The 8,454-nt window shown below is 48.4% G+C and overlaps 1 long non-coding RNA gene across 1 annotated transcript; it reads right to left on the bottom strand.

The window, feature by feature from the left end:
• Nucleotides 1–1,016: 1,016 nt before the first annotated feature.
• Nucleotides 1,017–8,234, bottom strand: LOC141574605 (uncharacterized). The gene is made up of 3 exons (XR_012501492.1): nucleotides 8,085–8,234; nucleotides 6,453–6,702; nucleotides 1,017–1,639 (listed from the first exon to the last, which is right to left on the bottom strand). It is a non-coding gene; the product is annotated as an uncharacterized LOC141574605 (long non-coding RNA).
• Nucleotides 8,235–8,454: the final 220 nt, after the last annotated feature.

The following is an 8,454-nucleotide window of genomic DNA, read 5'->3' as shown; positions in this document are numbered from 1 at the left end:
CCAGGGGATCGGGTCTGAAGCCTGGCACTCAGATACAATGACAGCTGGAGAGACAGGAATCCACTTCTGCTGTGGTTTCTGCTGAGGCTCGATGTGGCCATAAAAAGGGAGCCCACAATCCCTGACGTCATTTGACTCGCTGCAGGGATGCTCCCACACTGCCCCGTTCCCCCCCAGAGACTGAGGGCTTTCTGCTTGTTCCCGAAGGCCCCACCCCCGTGGGGGCACTGGGTCCAGTGGAGCGTCCAGCCTGGTTCCCCGCCAGCACTTAGGGCCTTGGTGGGGCCTGGAACATCAACTACCCTCCCCTTAGGGGCCCGTTTGTCTTTTCCAGCCAACAGACCTAGGTCATAAGCACTTTAACTCATCTGAGGGTGTTTTCCTCACTTCAGGGGCAGTGAGGACGGGGCTTCTTCACACTCCAAGTGCCCCAGGTCTGGATGCAGACAGTCTGGCTCTCCCCCCAGTCCTGCAGGTCCCGGCCACACCTGCTGCTGGTCACAGTCTGTGCTGTGTTCTCTTCCAGGACAAGGGGTGCACTCTGACCCCCGCCCCGCCCCCACCAGCGGTGGCAGAGGCAGCGGACAGGCAGGTGAGCTGGGGCCTGAGACCTGCCCGCAGATCAGTGCCCCAGAGGCCGCTGGTGACTAGAGGGGCCACGGGGCGGAAGGCAGCATGGGATGGGAGGAGGAGGAAGCTTCAGGATAAGGAGATGAAAGGGGGAACGGATAACACTGTGAGGACCTCGGCCATGAAAGGGAAGAGAAATCACAGTGACAGCTGGAGCGGTGTCGGCGTTAAAAGCTGCGGGCTGTTTTTTTTAATTTTATTAATTACTATTACATATAGTGACATATTTTTATTTGATTGAAGATTATGTGCCATGTCATATAACAGGATAGAGTATGTTATTATTTATTAAATAATACATAATAGTAGATATACTAGCATATTATGTTCTGTTTATTTATTATCAGATAGTATATAATACATATATAGGTATTTTTATACATAATATATAATTCATGCATCTATATAATATATAACACATAACAATGTAGGATTATGATTAATGTATTTTATAACAAGATTTCATAACAATAATGATGTAATATTACCCATTGTATGTCTTGGTTCATGACACATTCTCACCTTAGGTGCCTGTCAGAGGTATTTATGTATTAAAATCTATATTTTAAGAAACAGTTGTGAACCTTTCACCCAGCATCAGAACAGGAGTATTGACAGTGACATACTGTGTCCTATCCTGCTCTTGGCCTCTTCTCACAGGAAGTAACCAGCATCCTGTATCCTGGCTTACACTTGCCTTGTGTTACTTTCACACACACAACATTTAAGATCAGTTAAAACAAGTGAACTGCAGGTACATGCAACGAAGTGGATGAATCACACACTCTATGTTAAATTGAAAAAGTAAGCCCTAGAAGGTAGCCAATAGTGTGCTATGCTTTTAACTGTGTATATATATGTCAACTAAACTCACTGAATTAAGAACAACTACAGCTAGAGTCCAGGTGGGAGAGGGACAGAGAAAAGGTGAGGTGAGCAGGTTTGCTGCAGGTGAGCGAGTTCCTTTCCAGTCACATGTCATTCTCTCTGAAGCAGGAGGCAAGGCCATCTGCTGGGAGTCAGGGAAGAGACAGAGGGAAGGTTAGAGGTGTGCAGAGAGCAGAGAATGTTGACACCACTGAGTGATAAGTGGGGAAATGTGCTCACTAGAGAAATCCTGGAGGATTGCCTGGCAGCGGCAACATGGTGGGCATTGATTTGCAGTCTTAGAAACCTGTGCTGGGAGAGCCTGCTGCCTGCAGGCTCAGAAAAAGTAGAGCTGGGTGAACCGAGATGGAAGTCGGCCTGGTGAGGAACTGAAAAGGTCAAGGCTCAAGGGGGTTTTGTATGTCATAAAGAGAGTGCTGACTGTGGATGCAGAGCCAGAAGGTGGGGAAGTGTAAGTAAGAGGAACGTGGACAGGCAGGAAAGCAGACGAGTCAGCACTTGATGCCCCAGTGAGGGTGAAGGAGGGCCAGGGAGGCTGGTGGAGAAGCAGCTGGACGGCTAGAGGTGGGCACTTAAAGGAGAGAGGCTGGACCTGGGGTGGAGACCCGCCTGGATATGAGCTCAGGGGTAGGGTGAATGGGGGGTGGCTGGCTCAGGCTGATGGAGAAGAAGACCCTACAATGACCATACTGGGTGGTGGAGGGAGAATCAACTTTGAGGTCTTGATGGTAGGAGGTGAGGCAATACAGAGCTGGTGGTCCAGGTGCTCCTGGCTGAGGCAGATGAGCAGGGAGGCCAGGGTGGCAGGCACTGCTAGGAAAGGATCTGGGTTTTCCAGGTGCTCCCACGAGAGGAGGAGCAATCATCTGAAGGAGGAAAGTGAGCACAAGGAGGCCAACCCAGGCTCCTGATCAAACGGGGGAAGTGAGGGGGCAAAACGTCAACTCCAGAGATGGTGGCCCAGGAAGCAGGGACCACGGGTGAAGTGAGGGGACACTCAGAGAAGAGAGGGGGAAAAGTCTTCTGGGTGTAGGGGGAAGAGAGGCCCCAGGACAAAGGAGCACAGGGGCACAGTGATGAGGATGGACTGGCTCTATGGTGACACTGCAGGGATGGCTGGATCTTTGTCCTGAGGACTTAGTTTGGGGTGGGCTACTGGCCTCATGAGGACTCCCCTCTCAGCCGCCTGGACAGACGCTCCCGCTCCTGAGAGCTGTGTGGCCACCACTGTTCCCGGAGTGGCTCTACCTCCATCTTCTATCAGACTTTCCTGCCCAACCCCCGACTGCCAGCGAGGGAGCCTGGGCCTCGCAGCTGCTTCCCGTGGAGGGACACAGGCTCCTCGGAGAAGCAGGCTGATCTTTCTTTTCTCAGTAACCCAGGGCCTAGCAAAGCGCCAGCCTATGGGTGGGCCATTCAGAGGCTTGGATACTTACTAAATTAACTCAAAGCAGTAGAATAGCAGGGCTGGAGGAAGTGACCACTGAGCTCACAGAGTTCACTGCCCACACCCCCATTCTACAGATGAGGAAACAGAGACCAAGCGGTGAAGCAGCCTTGGCCAAGGTCATGCCTCTCTTTAATAGTGGCCTGTGTCGGGCATGCCAAATGATGAGCTGCCGTGAAGGGGCTGAGATTGGGCTCTGGGGCCAGACAGCTTGGGTTCAAGTCCCAGCTCTGCCATTTACTAGCTGTGTGATTAATGACTGTCCTTCATGTAAAGTGCCACCTCATTGGGTTGTCGTGAACACTGAGTTCCTGGAACAGCAGGACAGAGTTCTGTAAGGGTTTGCTGTTGCTTTGGTTACTATTATTACCACCAAGTGAACCCTGAAATGAAGAACAAAGACAGCAAGAATTTTTATTTTAAAGGATTTTAAAATCCGATGATGAATGTTTGATTTCATCTATTCAAGTTTGCATTTGCCCCTTATTAACAGCTACACAATGGGTGACCTTTGAGGCAATGTTGCTTCATGTCTTTAATTCTCACTAAGGACACAGGCTACTCAACAGGAAGCAGTTTTTTTCAAGGAAGAGGGACAAAAAGTTAGCAATATCTCGGTACCTCTCGGTCCCCAGTGAGTTGGTTGTGACCGGTCAACCCAACTTTGGGGAAGTGCCCGCTCCTCCTGGGCTCGCTGCACTGCCCCGCGGCCTCCAGGGGGGCTGTACCCCCACACGAACCCAGTCTCTTGGTTCATATCTTTGCTTCAGATCCCTCAAGGACTGCCCATGCCCCAGGGCCCCATCTGCCCCACCAGCCTCACCTGCTGGACTCCAGGACACCATCCTGTGTCTCAACCATCCTCTGTTCCTACGCCCGCCCCACTACTCTTCACTTTGTCCTTCAAGTATGGGCTCCTGTGGCTCGCCACCCAGCAGGGGTCTCTCCGTCCTCCACCTCAGGTAACTGCATCGTCCTGCAAGGTGCGTAGCGAACCCATGTGGAGTCAGGAAGAATACAGAACAACAGGTGCTCAGAGGGGCTGCCTTTCCCACTGCAGGGGCCCTGGAGAGATTTCTCCCAGCTGGTTATTCACAGGCGCTGAAGCTGTGGAATCTCGATCTCACCAATTTAAACGGTATCATCACTAATTACAAAAGCAATCTATTTTTCAGTAGCAAAAGCAGAAAAGACTTTGTGCTCCACACCTCCAACTTTCTTCCTCTGCCTTCAGAGGTGATTCTCACTCTCTGGGCAAGGGTAGAAAGCAACACACAGAATATTACTTTTCAATGTTTTTTCCCACTCTGAAGATTGCTTTCCCAGAACCGATGAAGGCTAGGATGGTTTGGCTTCCCTGGACTGAGGAATCAGAGGCGCAGGGGGGAGGGGGGTGGGGAGATAATTCAGCATTATTGAACAAAACAGAGATATTAAAAGTTTCTACTCTAAACAGAAAGGAAGCAGGATGCTATAGAAATGGGAAAACCATAGTTGGAAATGCAATAACGAGTTACAAGAGAATAAACATGAAGATGTAAAAAAGAAAAAGTACATGAAAATACAAAAAGGTGGGAATGGGAGATAGTAGCAAGAAAAGATAGATTTTTTTCTCTTTCTTTTCTTTTTCTCATTATTCTTAGGATGTGTTGGAGCCTACGTGATTATCAGTCTAAAGGAAATAGATATAGTAATGGGTTGATATACTTGAAAAATAAGGTAACCCCAAATCGAAAGCATACAATAGAGTCGCATAAAACAAAACCCAAAAAGAAACAAACTCAAAATGGCTTAAAGACTTAAACATTAGACAAGATGCTATAAACCTCTCAGAAGAAAACATAGGCAAAACATCATTTGACATACATCTCAGCAAGTTTTCCTAGGGCAATCCACCCAAGCAAGAGAAATAAAAGCCAAAATAAACAAATGGGACCTAAATACACCTATCAGCTTCTTCCACAGCAATAGAAACCGTAAACAAAACAAAAAGACAACCTATGGAATGGGAGAAAATATTTTCAAAAGATGAGTCTGAACATGGCTTAACTTCTAGACTATATAAATAGTTCATACAACTTAATAAAAAAATAAACATCCCAGTCCAAAAATGGGCAGAACAACTAAACAAGCAATTCTCCAATGAAGATATACAAATGGCCAATAGGCATATAAAAAAGGCTCAATATCGCTAATTATCATAGAAATGCAAATCAAAACTATAATGTTGTCATCTCAAAGTAGTCAGAATTGCCACCATTCAAAAATCCACAAACCATAAATGCTGGAGAGCCTGTGGAGAAAAGGGAACTCTCCTACATTTTTGGTGGGAAAGTAGTTTGGTGCAGCCAGTGTGGAAAACAGTATGGAGATTCCTCAAAAGAGTAAAAAAGACTTATCATTTGATCCAGCAATCCCACTCCTGGGCATATATCCAGAGGGATCCTTAATTCCAAAATATACCTGCACCCCAATGATCACAGCAGCATTGTTTAAAATGGCCAAGACATAGAAGCAACCTAAACACCCACTGACAGATGACTGGATAAAGATGTAGTATTTAGATATAAATGAATATTACTCAGTCGTAATAAAGAAGGAAATAATGCCATTTACATCAACATGGATGGACCTGGAGATTATCACACTAAAGTGAAATAACTCAGACAGAGGAAGACAAGTATTATATGATATCACTTGTATGTGGAATTTTTAAAAATGGTACAAATGAACTTATTTACAAAACAAAAACACACTCAATGACTTAGAAAACAAACAGGAGTTTGGGATTAACAATTACAAACTACTATATGTAAAACAGACAAACAACAAGGATTCACTGTAGAACACAGGGGAAAATATTCTGTATCTTGCAACCTATAATGGAAAAGAACCTGAAAAAGGATAGACTATGTATATGTGCAAATGAATCTCTATGCTGTATACCTGAAACTAACAAAACAGCTGTATATCTGAAACTAACAAAACATTGTAAATCAACCACATTTCAATTAAAAAAAGATAAGCTCTAAATAGCTTTATTCAAAGAAAATCTTCAACCCTTACCTCTTACAAAAAGTAAAATGGGAAGCTTGAGCAGGACCAAATTATACTGAATGAGAGGTTACATACCTTCTCCAGCACGTGGCCCATGCTACACACACATTGTGTTTTCCTTCAGGTAAGAATGGCCCTTACTGCCCAGGGAGCAAGTCCTGCTGGGACAAGGCCTCTGTGGCAGTGGCCTCCTTGTCACCACTCCATCTCACCAGGAGGCCAGGGTTTTCAGAGGGGAGGGAACACAGCGCTCATACACTTCAGATCTATTTCCTGAGAAAAACTATGGAAAGATCAAATTCACCTGCAGTGCGGGAAACATGAGCAGGGCCCCTAAGCAGACCAACAAGCCTGAAGCAAGGCAGCCCGATGTTCACAGCGGAACCAGAACAACAACCGTCTGGCCCCAGTTAAACGATCACCATCTCACCTGCAATGAACTGTTCATACTCAGTGTCAGGGATGTTTCTGTTGAGACTTGAGAGATCAAAAAGTCAGACCAGGGAATCCGGACCTGGTGGATGTCCAGGCTCTGCCAATGGTAGAGGTGGCCCCAAGGGGGTAGCACCAGCACCAACTCCTCCATTTTCAGCAGGGTCTTCAGGAAGAAGGCGATGTGGATACAGACGCCTCTAAGAAGGCTGAAGCCCTCTGGAGGGTTGACGTCACACAGAAGGTACCTTGCAGGGAGCAAAGGAGATCGGGTCTTCAGGGCCAGGCCTCTGCACAGGAATCCCGGCTTAGATAGAACAGATACAACGGGAATCCCTGCACAGCACATAGCCTAGACTCAAGGAACGTTCAGCAGCTTCTGGTTTGTATAGTGGAGGCACTGCCCACCCATCTCCATGTGGCCAATTACTTCGAGTCCAGGAGCACATGCAGAAGACATCTTGGCATCTGTCTAATAACTCTAAGCACCTGACTAGTACCAGAGCACCTGTTCTCCAGGGGCTCTCAAGCTTCTTGGTCTACAGACCCCTGTACACTCTTAATTATTGAGGACTCCAAAAGGCTGCTGTTTATGTGGGTTAAATCTATCAATAGTTCCTGTGTTAGACGTTAAATTAGAACTTTAAAAAATGCTATGAGTTCATTTAAAAATAATAACCTACTACATGTTACCATTAATACTCTTAAGCAAAAAATAAGTATATTTTTCTAAACAAAAATCATTAATGAGAAGAATAGCAGTGATTTTAATTTCTGCAAATCTCTTTTGGACTGGTGAGAGCTGAATTCTACCTGCCTTTATATTCCCTATTTTGTGGTATCACAGACCAGGTTTTCCCTGAGAAACCCCACAGGAAACTCGGGAGTGCAAGAGTGTGCAAAAGGCAGGTGACATACCGGCGTTTCTACGAAAATAGTCTTGCATCTCAGGGGCCTCGGACACACTTTGATAACTGCTGCCCTACCCTAGGCGAGACCCTCCTACACAAGAGCCAGGCAAGGGTCCTGGCTTCTTTAATGAGTTACCGCACCCACACCCCTCCCTTCTCTGTGTTAATGTTTCCCACAACCTCCATTACTGCAGTTGAGGTAATCCTCAACTGGGGCCTCTAATCCCAGAAGACTGCCAACCTTGAGAGGGAGGGACCATCTAACATCCCTACACCCCGCACAGTCTATTTTGAGTCAAGCCCTAGGTAACTGCTAATCGGCACTGACCCTTGTCTTATTCCTGAAGTTTATCGAAGGAGCCAACATCGGGATGGAACTGAAATTTCCCTGCAGATAAACAAGGCTGATAAACCACCCCATTCCAACATCTGATTCTGGGGCTTTTCAAAACCCATGTAAGTCCCGTCTTCATAAAAGACGGGTCCTCCGCCTGCCCTTCCCGGGGGTTCTGGGAGGCCACGGCCACCCAGGGCTACCCGGACTCGCGGTCCCAGCCCCAGCACCCGACGGGGAGGAAAGCCTGAGGCTGTGCCCCAGCCCTGTTCCCCCCGCCCCAACCCGCTTCCGGGACCACAGCCCTTCCCTGACGCCACACTAACCCGGATCCCACCCCGGTCCATGTCTACTGGCCCCGCCAACGGCGCGGCCGTACGTTTACCGTCTGTGGGACGCCGCCCCAGACAGGATGTCGGCCGCCGACTGATCAGGCCAGAACTAGTCGCCCGGCGGAGCAAGCCGCCATCCCCAGCAGCAAGCACCGCCATGGTCCCTGGCAGCTGCACACTTCCGGAGCCCGCTGCCTGCCCCAGAAGCGCAGGCCGGCCCGCGCGGATCGCGGCGCCTGTAGCCATGGCAACGCAGCGGGGCCCTCCCCTAGCGCCTGCGTCTGCGTCCTCCCGAGGCTAGACGTGAGAGGGCAGAACTTGCGGAGCCAATGGGAGCCAGGGCGCTGCCAGGACGGGGGCTGGGGGGAGGCTTATGGGGCAGCTGGGCGGGGGCACCCTCAGCTGTCCGTATGCGGGGCTCAG

The sequence above is a fragment of the Camelus bactrianus genome, chromosome 22 (genome assembly GCF_048773025.1).
Source record: "Camelus bactrianus isolate YW-2024 breed Bactrian camel chromosome 22, ASM4877302v1, whole genome shotgun sequence".
Taxonomy (NCBI): domain Eukaryota; kingdom Metazoa; phylum Chordata; class Mammalia; order Artiodactyla; family Camelidae; genus Camelus; species Camelus bactrianus.
Note: the sequence above shows the minus strand (reverse complement) of the source record. Positions and strands in the feature narration are given on the sequence as shown.